Raw genomic sequence first — 14,889 nt, 5'->3', positions numbered from 1 at the left:
TTACATGTAAGCATGTTGATTAAACAAGGTTCCTAAATGCGGAAAGTAGGGGGTATGAGTAAGTTAGTAAGTCTTAGTCCAATCTTTGATATAGAATGACTCTAATTTCTTGGTTACACATTCTTATGTAAGTCCAGTGATTTAAAAATATTTTCTTTTGTAGGGATATCATCTGTGTAAGTTGTCAATGGATCCCTAAAACTAGTTTTTGTTTTATTACTATATGAGTTTGGCATATGTGTGGAGGAAGTTCAAGGTGAATATCATTTATACAAAGCACCATCAGTTGTCGTCTCTATATTTATGTGTGCAAGGTACTAAAACCATTCTGGGCTAGTCCAGTTGTTGTCAGGTCGACCGCAGCATGTGTGACAGCGTGTGCAGAGCAGAACGGCTTCCTTGGGGTGTTGTGGCTGTGGCCTCCCTGGAACAGGTCATCAGCCTTTTCATTGAGGAATCTGAGTGGATTTGAACCACCAACTTTGGGTTTGTAGCTGAATTCTTAGCCATTTGTACTACCCAGGGACTTGAGAGGTTTTAAGTCTATAAAAATGGAAAAATTGCTATAAATAAATTTAGAATTAAGTCCTACTGTAAATATCAATAATGGTTACCCTTGGATAACAAGACTCAGGAGGACCAAAAGAACACACAAATGTTTTTGTTTTAATACAAATTTATTTTTTAGGCATCAGTTTTTCTTTTGTATACTGCTTTGATCAATTGCATAATACATTGTAACTGCAATAATACTTAATACTTGGAGCCTTACAGTAACAAGATTCTTCAGAATCAGTAAAATTCTTTCTACTCTTTTTTAAAATTAATAAATCTGTCTAAGAATAAATTACAGGCATTTAATCATAGATAATATTGTATCAATTTAAAATCATGTTAAAGAAATACAGTAATATACTTTTTTGGTGTTTTTTAAAAATAATTTTATTGAGGCTTGTACATCTTACCGCAATCTATATATCCATCCATTGTGTCAAGCACATTTGTACATTTGTTGCCATCATCATTCAAAAGTAGAAAACATTTGCTTTCTACTTGAGCCCTTGATATCAGCTCCTCATTTTCCTCCCTCCCTCCCCATTTCCCTTCCATCATGAAACCTTGATAATGTATAAATTATTATTATTGTGCCATGTTTTACACTATCCAATATCTCCCTTTGCCTACTTTTCTGTTGCCCATCCCCCAGGGAGGAGGTTATATGTAGATCCCTGTAATCAGTTCCCCATTTCTACCCCACCTTCCTTCCACCCTCCCAGTATCGCTACTCTCACCACTGGTCCTGAAGGGATCATCTGTCCTGAATTCCCTGTGATTCCCTGTACCAGTGTACATCCTCTGGTCTAGCCAGATTTGTAAGGTAAAAAAAATTGATGAATGATATGAACTGTCAGAGAAACAGCAGTTCACATATATTTATGAAGCATGACAGAAATTGCTTGTTTTTTAGTTTTTTTTTGTGGCTTACAAGGCAGCAGTATCAGAAGCCCTGCTTCAGGGCACAGAGAATGCATGGGCGCAGAGAATGCATGCTGCAGTTGGGGCCAGTGATGGCCCAGAGGTAGCATTCTTGCTTTCTGTGTGGGAGGCTGTTTGGCTTCCTGGCTGGGGCATGGCATGCCTGCCAGCACTGTCTGTCACTGGAGCCTTGGTCATGGCTCTGACTCCCAACAGGTTTTGACTCTCTGCAGCAGAACTTGGAAGAGAGAACTGCCAGTCATTTCTGAAAATCTGCCCCTGTAAACCCCGTGTCAGCCAGGTCTGCCGGAAACCATAGACGTGTCCCAGGACTCGAACTCTTCGCTCGAGCAGAGATCTCACCCTTCTCCCACTGAACAGCTGGTGGCTTTGCATGGCTGACCGGTCGTTAGCAGCCCAGTGTGGGACCCACGACCCCACCAGGAATCCTATGCAGGATTTACAGTCTTGGAAACCCACAAGGGTCGCTCTGCTCTTTCTGACTGGGTCACTATGGGTCAGAATTGCCTTGATGCCAGTGAAGTTTCATGTTTTAATATATCTGTAAGTATTAAAGTTTTTACGTATAGAAAGGTAGTTTAAGTTTTTATGTATAGAAAGGTACAGTGTACAATGCACAATGACAAATGGTTGATTAAGTGATGTTAGATATAAACCTTATGCATCTCTACTGACACAGGAATTTGACTTAAAGATAGACTTCAGAATGGACGTTGTTCATAATTTAGGGACAGCCTGTGTTCCTGAAGAAAGGCTAAGATTGATTTTAAAAGGAAAATTTTCAGTGATTTCTAAAGCGATCATGCCAGTTCCTTCATATGAATGATATAAGTGATCATACTAAAGTGCACACACCGATGTCCTAAGCAGTAAATGATGCTTTCCTTGAATCCTCACCCATCTTCTCCCAATGTTTGACATTATTAGACGTCTTAACTTTTACTAAGTTAATAGTAAAGTGATTTGACTATTTTAGTCATGTTGAACCTCCTTTTAAATATTGAACCTTGCCTAGCGTCTGTTTTACTCAGTGTAAAATGAGGGTTTTTGTTCTTGGTCTAGTTTTCCACTGGGTTGTCTATGTTTCTCTCCTTCATTGAGCTGAAAGACTAATGTCAGTTTTATATTTTAGAAATATTGCCTCTCACTTTGTGGCACTGTGATTAGTAGATGTTCCTGATCTTAATACAATTGATGTATCATCTAGGTTCATGTCCTCTAGTTGTGGTTGGTTGTTGCCTTGCTTCCTGGTGAGTCCAGGCACAGCAGAAGAGAGCGCTGCCCATCCTGCTTCATCGCCATGACTGCTGGTGGACTTGAGGCCATTGCTGTGCTCACGACGTGTTTTCAGTGCCTTTCACCTGAGGAGGCTCATCTTGCATGACATCGGACAATTTCTGTTATGATCCATGAGCTCTGTGTTGACCACTTTTCAGAAGTGATTGTCATCCCTTTCTTCTTGTCTTAGTAAGAGTGACCTTACCAGTATTTGAAGTACTGATAGCTTCAGCATCAGAGCAACACACAAGCTACCAGAGCAGCACAAACTGACAGGCAGGTTGTGAATCGAGTTGTGAATCGAGTCAGGTCATAACACCATGTCCTTTATTTAATTCTTAAAATACATTTTATTGGGGGCTCATACAACTCTTATCACCATCTATACATCCATCCATTGGGTGTCATTTGTACATTTGTTGCCTTCATAATTCTCAAAACATTTGTTTTCTACTTGAGCCTTTGGTATCAGCTCCTCATTTTGCTCCCTTCCTCTCTGCCCCCCTTCCGCCTCATGAACCCTTGATAATTTATAAATTATTTATTACATTGTCCGATATTTCCCTTCACCTACTTTTCTGTTGTCGATCCCCCAGGGAGGAGGTTATATATAGACCCTTGTAATCGGTTCCCCCTTTCTACCCTACCTTCCCTCCACCCTCTTTGTATCACTACTCTCACCACTGGTTCTGAAGGGATCCTCTGTCTTTGGTTCCCTGTGTTTCCAGTTCCTCTCTGTACCAGTGTACATGCTCTGGTCTAGCCAGATTTGTAAGGTAGAATTGGGGTCATGATAGTCGGTGGGAGAAAGCATTAAAGAACTAGAGGAGAGCTGTATGTTTCATCGATGCTATACAGCACCCTGACTCACTTGTCTCCTCCCTGCAACCTGTCTGTAAGGGGATGACCAGTTGCCTAGAAATAGGTTTTGGTCTCCACTCCACACTCCCTCTCATTCACAATGATGTGATTTTTTTGTTCTTTGATGCCTGATACCTGATCCCATCGATGCCTCGTGATCACACAGGCTGGTGTGCTTCTTCCATGTGGTCTTTGTTGCTTCTAAGCTAGATGGGCGCTTGTTTATATTCAAGCCTTTCAGATCCCAGAGGTTATGTATTTTGATAGCCAGGCACCATCAGTTATCTTCACCACATTTGCTTAGGCACCCGCTTTGTCTACAGCAGTCGGGTCGGGAAGGTGAGCATCATGGAATGCCAGTTTAATAGAACAAAGTGTTCTTGCATTGAGGGAGTACTTGAGTAGAAGCCCAATGTCCATCTGCTTCCTTAATACTAAACCTATAAATATATGCACATAGATCTATTTCCCTATCATCATATATATTTACATACATACATGCCTGTATTTAGACCTCTATAAATGTCCTTTGCCTCCCAGTTCTTTCCTCTATTTCCATTTTCTTTCCTCTTGTCCCACTATTATGCTGAGCCTTCATTTGGGTTTCAGTAATTCCTCTCAGTTACATTTCCCTTGATCAAGCTCTACCAGACCTCCTACACCGTCCTCACCATTGATTTTTAGATCACTTGTTGTTTCCTTGTCCCTGGATTTGTTAACACCCACTTTCTTTCCCCAACCTCCCCCTCTCTGAGGTCCCCTCAGAACCGTTGAGTCCATTGTTTGCTCCTCCAGATTGTTTACCCTGCTTGTCTTATCTGGACATACATGCAGAGATAAATAATATGTGCAAAAACAAGACCACAAAAGAAAGCAACCAAAAAAGAAAAAAAAGAAAAGCCTATAAATAGTTCAAGGTCTGTTTGTTGACCTTCATGAGTTGTTTTCCCATTGAGTCTGATGGGCTGTAAATCTTTTAAAGAAATGAATTTATAGAGGTCTAAATGATGATGGGAACGGATGTACAAATGTGCTTGACATAATGGATGTATATATGGAGTGTGATAAGAGTTGAACAAGCCCCAATAAAATGATTTATAATTTAAAAAAACAAGAATTTCTTTGCCCCAGCTTGGTCTTGTGGCATAGTTGGTGGATTCAGACCACCAGCTCTCAGATACTTAGATCTTTTAAAATGGCTTTTAGAATCCATCCCTACCCATTGAGTCAATTTCAACTCATAGCCATCCTATATATTGTTTCTGAAACTGCAAAACTTTACAGGAGGAGACAGCCTTACCCCTTGGAAGAGTCTGGTAGGTTTTAACTCTCACTTTTTAGTGACCAGGGCATCTTAATTTGGAGAATTTTTTGGATATGGTGGGCACATAGAATCATGGTTGGCACTTGTACATTCATCTTACATCCATGTACTTTGTCGTTGTTAGGTGCCATCAAGTCCATTCCTACTCTTGGCAACTCTGTGGAGAACAGAATAAAACACTGCCTGGTCCTGCACCAACCTCATAATGGTTATATTTGAGCTCTCATTATTGCAGCCTCTCTGTCAATTCACCCTTTCTTTTCGTCTGGCCCTCTGCTTTACTAAGCATGAGTCCATTTCTAAAGGCTGGTCTTTCTTCATGACATACCCAAAGGACATGAGATGAGCTCTCACCATCCTCACTTCTGAGGAGCATTCTGGCTGCACTTATTCCAAGACGGATTTGATTATTCTCCTGGAAATCCAGAGGGCTTTCAACATCTTCACAAGCATCATGATTCAGATACTTCAGTTCTTCTTCAGTCTTCCTCATTTAGTGTCCAACTTCGGAGCGAACGTGAGGTGATTGAAAATACTGCAACTTAGGTCAGACACACCTTCATCCTCAAAACAACATCCTTGCCCTGCAACACTTTTTTTTCTTTTCTTTTTTTACATTTTATTAGGGGCTCATATAACTCTTATCACTATCCATACATATACATACATCAATTGTATAAAACACATCGGTACATTCTTTGCCCTAATCACTCTCAAAGCATTTGCTCTCCACTTAAGCCCTTTGCATCAGGTCCTCTTTTTTCCCCCCTCCCTCCCCGCTCCCCCCTTCCTCATGAGCCCTTGATAATTTATAGATTTTTATTTTGTCATATCTTGTCCTATCCGGAGTCTCCCTTCCCCCCCTTCTCTGCCGTCCCTCTCCCAGGGAGGAGGTCACATGTGGATCCTTTTAATCAGTTCATGCTTCTTTCATGTGGGCTTTGTTGCTTCTGAGCTAGATGGCTGCTTGTTCACCTTCAAGCCTTTAAGACCCCAGACACTATCTCTTTCAATACCCAGGCACCATCAGCTTTCTTCGCCACATTTGCTTATGCACCCGTTTGTCCTCGGCGATTGTATCATGGAGGTGTGCAGCCAATGTTATGATTTTTTGTTCTTTGATGCCTGATAACTGATCCCTTTGGGACCACACAATCACAGGTTGGTGTGTTCTTCCATGTGGGCTTTGTTGCTTCTGAGCTAGATGGCCGCTTGTTTATCTTCAAGACTTTAAGACCCCAGACACTATCTCTTTTGATAGCCGGGCACCATCAGCTTTCTTCACCACATTTACTTGTTCACCCACTTTGGCTTCAGCAGTTGTGTTGGGAGGGTGAGCATCGTAGAGTGCCAATTTAATAAAAGAAAGTATTCATGCATTGAGGGAGTGCTTGAGTAGAGGCCCAAGGTCCTTCCGCCACCTTAATACTAAACCTATAAATATAGACACATAGATCTATTTCCCCATCCTCATATATATATTTGCATGCACATGTCTTTGTGTAGACCTCCATAAATGCCCCTTGACTCCTAGCTCTTTCCTCCATCTCCCTTGACTCTCCTCCTGCCCTACTACCATGCTCCGTCCCCACCTGGGTTACAGCTATACCTCTTCTCTACGCAACCTTACGCTTGATCATTCCCCACCAGGCCTGCCACTCCCCCCTCACTACCATTTTGGGTCCCATGTTGTTCCCTTGTCCCTGGGTTTGTTAACACCACTTCCTTACCCCCATACCCGCCCCCCCCAAGTCCCCCGGGCACTGTCGGTCCCATTGTTTTTCCTCCAGATAGTTCATCCAGCCTGTCCTATTCAGACAGACCTGTGGAGACACTAACATGCACGAAAACAAGACAGAGGAAAACAAAGCAACAGTATACAACCAGACAACAAAACAACAAAAACAAACCACTGACAAAGAACAGAACAAAAACACTTCACAAAAGAAAAGCTTGTAGTTAGTTCAAGGATCATTGTTGGCCCTTAGGAGTGTTTTCCAGTCCAGTCTGGTGGGGCAGCCCTGCAACACTTTAAAGAAGTCTTGAGCCGCAGATATACCAAATGTGACATGTTTGACTTTTTTAATATTCTAAATATTTTTATAAGTATAAAATTGCATACAAAAGTACATTAAAAGGTTGTGTATCATACAGATAAAAAGTAAGTCAGAATGTATTGCTACAAAATCCTAGGAACTTTGTTCAATAATGAAATATTAAAACATAAAGCTATTGTACCTTGAGAAATTTTCTCTTCAATGAGCTGAGTGTGGTGGTGATTGCACAACCCCTCTCAATATGACTGAATTGTTGAATGTGTTGATTTTTTTTAACTGCTGCTTCCATGATTATTGATTGTGGATCAAAAAAAAAATGAAATCCTTGACAACCTCAAACTTTTCTCCATATATCATGATGTTGTCTATTGGTCCAGTTGGGAAGATTTCAGTTTTCTTTACATTGAGTTGCAATCTATGCTTAAAGCCACCGTCTTTGATTTTCCTCAATAGTGCTTCAGGTTCTTTTTGTTTTCAGCACGCAAGGCCGTGTCTTTTGTAAATCACAGGTTGTTAATAAACCTTCTTCCTTCCTGATGCCACACTTTCCTTCAGATAGTGCAAGCTCTCTATTATTTGCCGAACACACAGATTGAGCGGAAAGACACGACCTTGGATGCATGTTATCAACTGAAGGCTTCCCTTGGTCTGACTCCTGGCCGGACATTTACTACTTGTCCTCTTTTGTCTATAAATTGCATGGATTTTGTATACGTGTTATACATTCCTTCTCAATTCTCAACATATATGTACGCATGTTTATTTTCCTGTTTGAGTCGGGGCCTCTTTTACAATGTTGAATTAAAAGAGGAATCAAAGATATCCTTTCCTTTCCCCCTAATTTTTAATAAGGAATGTTCTAGTAAAATGCTTGCTGTAACTTTTTCCAAATGTCCTTTGTTAGGTTAAAGAAGTTCTTTTCTGTTTGTGTTGTAACTCTGTATTTTTATCTTTTTAATAATAAACGCATGTTGAGTTTTATCAGACTTTTCTGCATCTGCATTAAGGTGGCTGTGCGTGTCCTAAGATTTTCCTCTTAGTAGTGTGTTATATTATACTTATAGGTTAGTCCAGTGTTAAACTTACTTGCAATCCTTGAAAGAGTGCAGCTTGTTCAACTAATACCCATCTGGAGTCTATTTGCTACTATGTTGTTTAAAAACTTTGCTTCTCTACTCATGAGTAAACGTGGCCTATGTGTTTCCTTTCTCTTATTGCTTTTGTCTGATTTGAGAGGGGATTTTTCTATTTTGCTTTCCCCCCCTCTGCTTCTTGAAAGATTTTGTATATGATTTGAATGATCTGATCTTGAAATTTTGGAAGAAATCAAGACCTGGTCATTACTTTGGGAGAATGATGGGACTTTCTTCTCCCATAAACACTTATCATCTCAAAATCCCACCTGGAGGCCCCTGAATGCAGAGAAAGTGTGTCAGAAATGTGATGGCTGAGGAACTGGCACCAGGGGCACATTTCAAATGAAGCCATTGGTTTCTCTAATTCAGACAAAGAGCTTTGAATGTTCAACAGTGAAACAGCATAATCAACATGTAGACCCCGCACACTGGACGGCATAACCGTTAAGGAATACACACGGCACATAGAAATATGTGCATAGAAAATGGAAATCTGTCAGTCTTTTAAAATAGGAAGGAATCCTTCCACACTGTAGTGGTTCTCTAGGAATTAATAGAGCTGTGACACTGGAGTCCCATTTCAGTGGCTACGATGACTCTTGATGTTGGCCTTTCCACACAATTAGAGGACGTGTGAATTACATCGTCAATAACATGGGCAAGCATGGCTTTTCATAATTGCTTCAGTGTCGTGTTTGTGTGACCCAGCTTTGTGTCTCTGGGGTAGAAACCAGAAAATTTTCAGGATAGCATCTCTCTCCATTGTTGTGTAGTCTGCCCGTTTACGAGGTACCTTGTCTGCATCACGGCAGAAAGAGCAGCCGCAAAAAGGGACCATCACTGTCTTGGATCAACAACTGTCTGGCTTCCAAACCCTGCTGCCTTCCTACTCTTTGTCCTTTGGGCACTGTTCCTTTGGGCTTTTCTTTTTGGTGTGACTATGTACACACGGTTTTAACATCGGCTGCCCTTTTGGTGAGGCACAGTCAAGATTGATAGGAGTGTAGCTGGGAGCGATACTTTCTCATTTGTTCCTTTTGGATTAGCTGCATATATTTACCGTGTGTTTACCTGGGAATTAGCTCTCAGAACAACCAGAGCTGTTGGGATGCTCTGTTTTATGCAGATGGAAATAATTCTCCCAGACAATTGAATCCCAGACTTCTATTGAATCATGGATCGAAGAGAATGCTAAAGATCAAGTTGAGTATCATCAACTGGATGAAGTCTTTGTGTTTCTTCAGATGAAAGAATTTAAACAGATATTTATGTGGCCAGCCATCCCTGAAGGAGATGGGCTGGAGTGGCCAATAAAAGGCGGCTTTCCTAGAACAGCTTGACAATATAACATTTGAAACAAAAAGATAAGAGAAGCAGAAGTACTCACTGTAAAGTAACGGAAGAGTATAGTGTTTCCTGCTGTGCTTTGAACAAACGAATCAAGAGATTCTTTACAAGCACTGAAGAGCTTCTAGAAAGCTTTCCAAAAGGGAAATTCATTTTAAACCCAATAGGCTTAAGATGCTGGTTATATGGAGACAAAATTCTTGATTCCTTTAAAGAAGATGGTCAAGAGTAAGGGGATGGATGGTTTCCTATGAAGCGTGTGGAAAAGTTTCCATCCCTGTGATGCTGAAGCAGCTGAGCAGGAAAACAGGTATTGCTAAAGTACATATACTCTTTAATACCCGTCCACTAGTTGAAGATTTTGATTATTACTAAAGAGCGAGTCTCAGCCCACATGGAAGAAGCACACCAGCCTGTGTGATCATGAGGTGTTGATGGGATCAAATATCAGGCATCAAAGACACAGAGCAATCATATTGATGTGAACGAGGGGGAAGGCGGCACAGTGGAGACCCCAAACTCATAGACAATTGGACATGCCCTAACAGAGGGGTCACAAGGAAGGGACGAGCCAGTCAGGGTTCCATGTAGCACTGATAGAACATACAGCTTTCCTCTAGTTCTTTAATGTTCCCCCCACATCTCCCACTATCATGACCCCAATTCTACCTCACAAATCCAGCTAGACCAGCGTATGTACACGGGTACAGATAAGAGCTCACAACACAGAGAATCCAGGACAGATAAACCCCTCAAGACCAAGAATGACAGTAGTGATACCAGGAGGGTAGGGTGAAGCAAGGGGGAACCAATCACAATGATCGATGTACTAACCCTCTCACCCCCAGGGTGCTGAGCAACAGAAAACTGGGTGATGAGAGGCAGAGGTCAGTGTAAGACATGGGGAAATTTTTTTTTTTTTTTAATTATCAAGGGTTCCTGGTAGAGGAACAAATAAAGAGGAACTGATACCAAGGGCGGAAGTAGAATGAAAATGATGATGGCAACATATGTACAAACAGGCTTAATACAATGAATGGATGGATGGATTGTGATAAGAGCTGTACCAGCCCCAATAAAATGATAAACAAGGAAAAGAATGAGTCCACGCAGAGTTAAGTGATCTTTTTCTTTAAGGTGCCCCAGTGCCATCAGGTAAATTTGGGGGGTAACATTTTGAAATGGTGAAGCCGTCTGCACTTGTCTTCGCATCCCTGCTCCTCCTTCGCTGCTCTTGCCACACGAGGGAAAGCCTCTCGTCCAGGGCAGTTAGAGTTTAGTTTGCACCTTATGGACCTCGCCCACAGCTGCTTCAGTGCCCGCATCTCCAGAAGTATCTGAATGCAAGTTTTTATTCTACTTTCCTCCTCATCAGTATTTCTTTTTAAAATAAATTTTTATTGTGAATTACTTACATTTCAGCTGCATTCGCCAGTTCAAACCAGTCATCAACCCACCGCCTCAATAGTCTATCCAGCCGTGTTCCCCCCTCCCCCCAATTCCTTTTCAACTTTCTAGTTTATTGCTTCATCGTGGGAGCCTGCAAAGTGTGCTTGCTGTGGTGTGTAAGCCTTTACCCTGATTGTGATACTCTGTGTCAGTCCGGTACTTAAGAGAAACAAATCCACAGAAACTCATGTATAAGAGAGAGTTTTTTAGAAAGGTTAAGTGCGCCTCAAGAAAACATCCCAACCCAGTGCTGCCCAAGCTCACAAGTCCAACAGAAACCCATTAACCCACATGTCCAACACCAATCCACAAAGTCTTCCTCCATCTCACAAAATGGACGCAATGATGCCGACTGCAGGAGGAAAGCAGAATTAGTGAACGTGTAAGCATCTCAGCACTGACGGGGGTCTCCACACGGCTGCTTCAGAACCCAGGGCTGCATCGGGGCAGGTCCATGTGGCTTCTTCTCAGGAAGTGAGCCCCACCAGCTAAAGCAGGGAACTGGCTAATGCAGCTGCACCCTGGTCCAACCATCAGAAAGCAAGAGACCCGGAAACTAGAAAGGCAAGGATCACTGAGCCATTTATCCCTCCGCCCTTCAATTAACCCCACATGTGTTTATCGGCCAGGTTTATTGGCACAACAAACTAACTAACTCATCCTCACCGTGGTCTCATGCTATATTTATCTGTTTGTGATTGACAAACTCCAATCAGCAAGACTTTCTCTGGGTTCATCTACCTGAAGTGATCTCAATTAGTAGTCTTATGTAATATTCTATACTACTGAATTTAAGCTGTCAGTTTCAGTACAAGCTCAAATTTGGTTACCTGTCATAATAATGCAGACTTTGACAAATCAAATAAGGATCAATGGATCATATACACACACACCTACGTATGTCTGTAAGATGTAAGGGAAACCTACAGAACACTAGTAGGAATTATGAAAATAACGCACAAACAAAACAAGAGTGTTGAGTTGGGTCTTTTCTGGAAGCACACCAGTGATGCTTGTGTGTGTTATATGTAGAAAGAGGTTTATATCAAGAAATGGCCAGTCGGTTCAAGTCAGGCTTCTTCTGACTTGTAGAAGCTGATGAACAGGAAGTAGGCTGACTAAGGAGAGACAGCAGGTGGCACAGGCTGGTGGATGCAGAAGTCCAAAGTCAGCCAAATAAACCCACCATCAGCAGTTGACTGATGGCTCCTGGGATCAGCATGCTGTGCAACAGGAGACTGATCAAGGAACCAGACCAGGATCCAGCTCCTGCAGAAGGCAAAGGGCCAGGGAGGAGTTGACTCTGCTCTTATAGCTCCCTCTCTTGTACACCAAGGCTATGGCACCCAGGCGGCATCATCCAGCTGTAACAAAAGACCCCTCCCTTACTCAGGAGTGTCTGTGACATCACCACCAACCATTGCCATTTCTTTTTTTTTAATTAAACATTTTATTAGGGGCTCATACAACTCTTATCACAATCCATACATATACATGCATCAATTGTATAAAGCACATCTGTACATTCTTTGCCCTAATCATTTTCTTTCTCTTTTCTTTTTTTACATTTTATTAGGGGCTCATACAACACTTACCACAATCCATACCTATACATACATCAATTGTATAAAGCACATCCGCACATTCCCTGCCCCAATCATTCTCAGAGCATTTGCTCTCCACTTAAGCCCTTTGCATCAGGTCCTCTTTTTTTCCCCGCTCCCTCCCCACTCCCCCCTCCCTCATGTGCCCTTGGTAAATTATATATTGTTATTTTGTCATATCTTGCCCTGTCCGGGGTCTCCCCCCCCACCCTTCTCTGCCGTCCATCTCCCAGGGAGGAGATCACATGTGGATCCTTGTAATCAGTTCCCCCTTTCCAACCCACTCACCCTCCACTCTCCCAGCATCGCCCCTCACACCCTTGGTCCTGAAGGTATCATCCACCCTGGATTCCCTGTACCTTCAGCCCTCATATGTACCAGTGTACAGCCTCTGCCCTATCCAGTCCTGCAAGGTAGAATTCGGATCATGGTAGTTGGGGGCAGGAAGCATCCAGGATCTGGAAGAAAGCTGTGTTCTTCATCGGTACTACCTCGCACCCTGACTGACCCATCTCCTCTCCTAAACCCCTCTATGAGGGGATCTCCAGTGGCCGACACTTGGGCCTTGGGTCTCCACTCTGCACCTCCCCCTTCATTCAATATGGTATATATGTACACATATTTACACACACACACACATATATACATATATATATATCTGGTTTTTTTGCATGATGCCTTATACCTGGTCCCTTTGGCACCTCGTGATCGCACAGGCTGGTGTGCTTCTTCCATGTGGGCTTCTTTGCTTCTGAACTAGATGGCCGCTTGTTCACCTTCAAGCCTTTAAGACCCCAGGCACTATCTCTTTTGATAGCCGGGCACCATCAGCTTTTTTCGCCACATTTGCTTATGCACCCATTTGTCTTCAGCGATCCTATCATGGAGGTGTGCAGTCAATGATATGATTTTTTGTTCTTTGATGCCTGATAATTGATCCCTTCAACCATTGCCATTTCAAAAAAAGAAATATGGCCTCTAAAAGGGACATTAATTCAAATGAGAAACACTAGAGAAAGACGTGCCAACAGATTAAATGAGGCAGGAAAAGAATCATGCATTAGCGGAGTCAATAGTTGATTTTGTTTTAATCACACTTTAGGTGTTGTCTAGTGAAGGAATCTTTATACTGAAACACTCAAACTCCCTACCCCTGAGTTGATTCTGACTCAGAGTGACAGCATAGGACAGGATAGAGCTTCCCCTTTGGGTTTCTGAGACTATACCATTTTTATCAGGCTGTCCCTGATCTGGTTTAAAATTTTCACTGTATTTTTGGTTTGTATTATTTTGTGTGGTTTTTGTTTGTTCAGAGTAGAGTGTATCTCCAAGGTGCTATGTCGACGGAGGTCACCCTCTTGAAGCTGTGTTACATGCTTTTCTGTTTTTCAGTCTATGAAACTCAGGTTGATGAACCTATAGGGACAGCAAGTCAAAGAAGATGTTTGGGGCGGGGGGAGTAAGTGTAAAAGGGAGACGATGTCAAGGAGTCCATGTAAAAAGAATGGCCAGAAATGATTGTCCAATTCTACTTGACGTGGCTGAAATATGGAATGATACGTTACATATATTAGTCCAAACTAATAAAAAAGTTTTTTTTTCATGAGAATTGACAGTCTCATCGTTCTCTGGACTGGTGGGTTTGCACTGGTCAGCAGATCCTGCCGTTGGCGCTCCTTTGTTACACATGGGGTTTCTGAGTCGGCGCCTGCTGTATGGTATCGGGCTTGCTTTCGCGTTGGTTTTTGTTTGGGGGTTAAAGATCCATTTCAGAGTCAGAGTACCAGCGAGGGGAATTGTCTGTTCATTGGTATCAAGTAACAATGACACTTAGGTAGAATGCCAGTTAGGTGGGTACAAAAATGATCAGAATAGACAAGATTTGGGGGGGTTAATTAGAACTATATGAGTGATTCAGAGCTAAGCTGTATTTAAGAAGAGAAACTTAAGATATCGTGTACACAAAGCACAACATTGAAAGAAAAGAAAAAACAAAACACAAAAACAACAACCCACAAGCCCCCCCCCCCAACATTGACATTAGTTACTACCAAGGGTAATGGGTTAGATTTTTCCCAGTTGTTTTATTTTCTCCTTATTGTTTGAAGTGAACAAGCATCAGCATTTACAAAGTGACACTTATGACTTATGCCCCATCGCCCCCAAAGATGGTGAAATCACTTTCCTGGTTCCATTTTTCATAGTGACTTGAAATTCTGAGACACATCAGGGTTTCGTTATCGGATGAGTTTATTAGGTGCCCCTGGTACAGAGATATTTGGACAAGATAAGACATCCCCCTTTTTTCTGGACATATTTTGTAAGGCATCACTGAT

The 14,889-nt window shown here is 42.0% G+C and overlaps 1 protein-coding gene and 1 pseudogene across 5 annotated transcripts in view; both read left to right on the top strand.

The window, feature by feature from the left end:
- Nucleotides 1-14,889, top strand: part of RNF144A (ring finger protein 144A) — a 190,377-nt gene that overhangs the window by 46,685 nt on the left and 128,803 nt on the right. The gene's annotated exons all lie outside the window — the stretch shown is intronic.
- On the top strand, nucleotides 55-9,732 carry LOC142455591 (palmitoyltransferase ZDHHC6 pseudogene; annotated as a pseudogene).

Source organism: Tenrec ecaudatus, chromosome 8 (genome assembly GCF_050624435.1).
Source record: "Tenrec ecaudatus isolate mTenEca1 chromosome 8, mTenEca1.hap1, whole genome shotgun sequence".
NCBI lineage: Eukaryota > Metazoa > Chordata > Mammalia > Afrosoricida > Tenrecidae > Tenrec > Tenrec ecaudatus.
The sequence above is the reverse complement of the archived record's forward strand: the minus strand, read 5'-3'. Positions and strand labels throughout refer to the sequence as shown.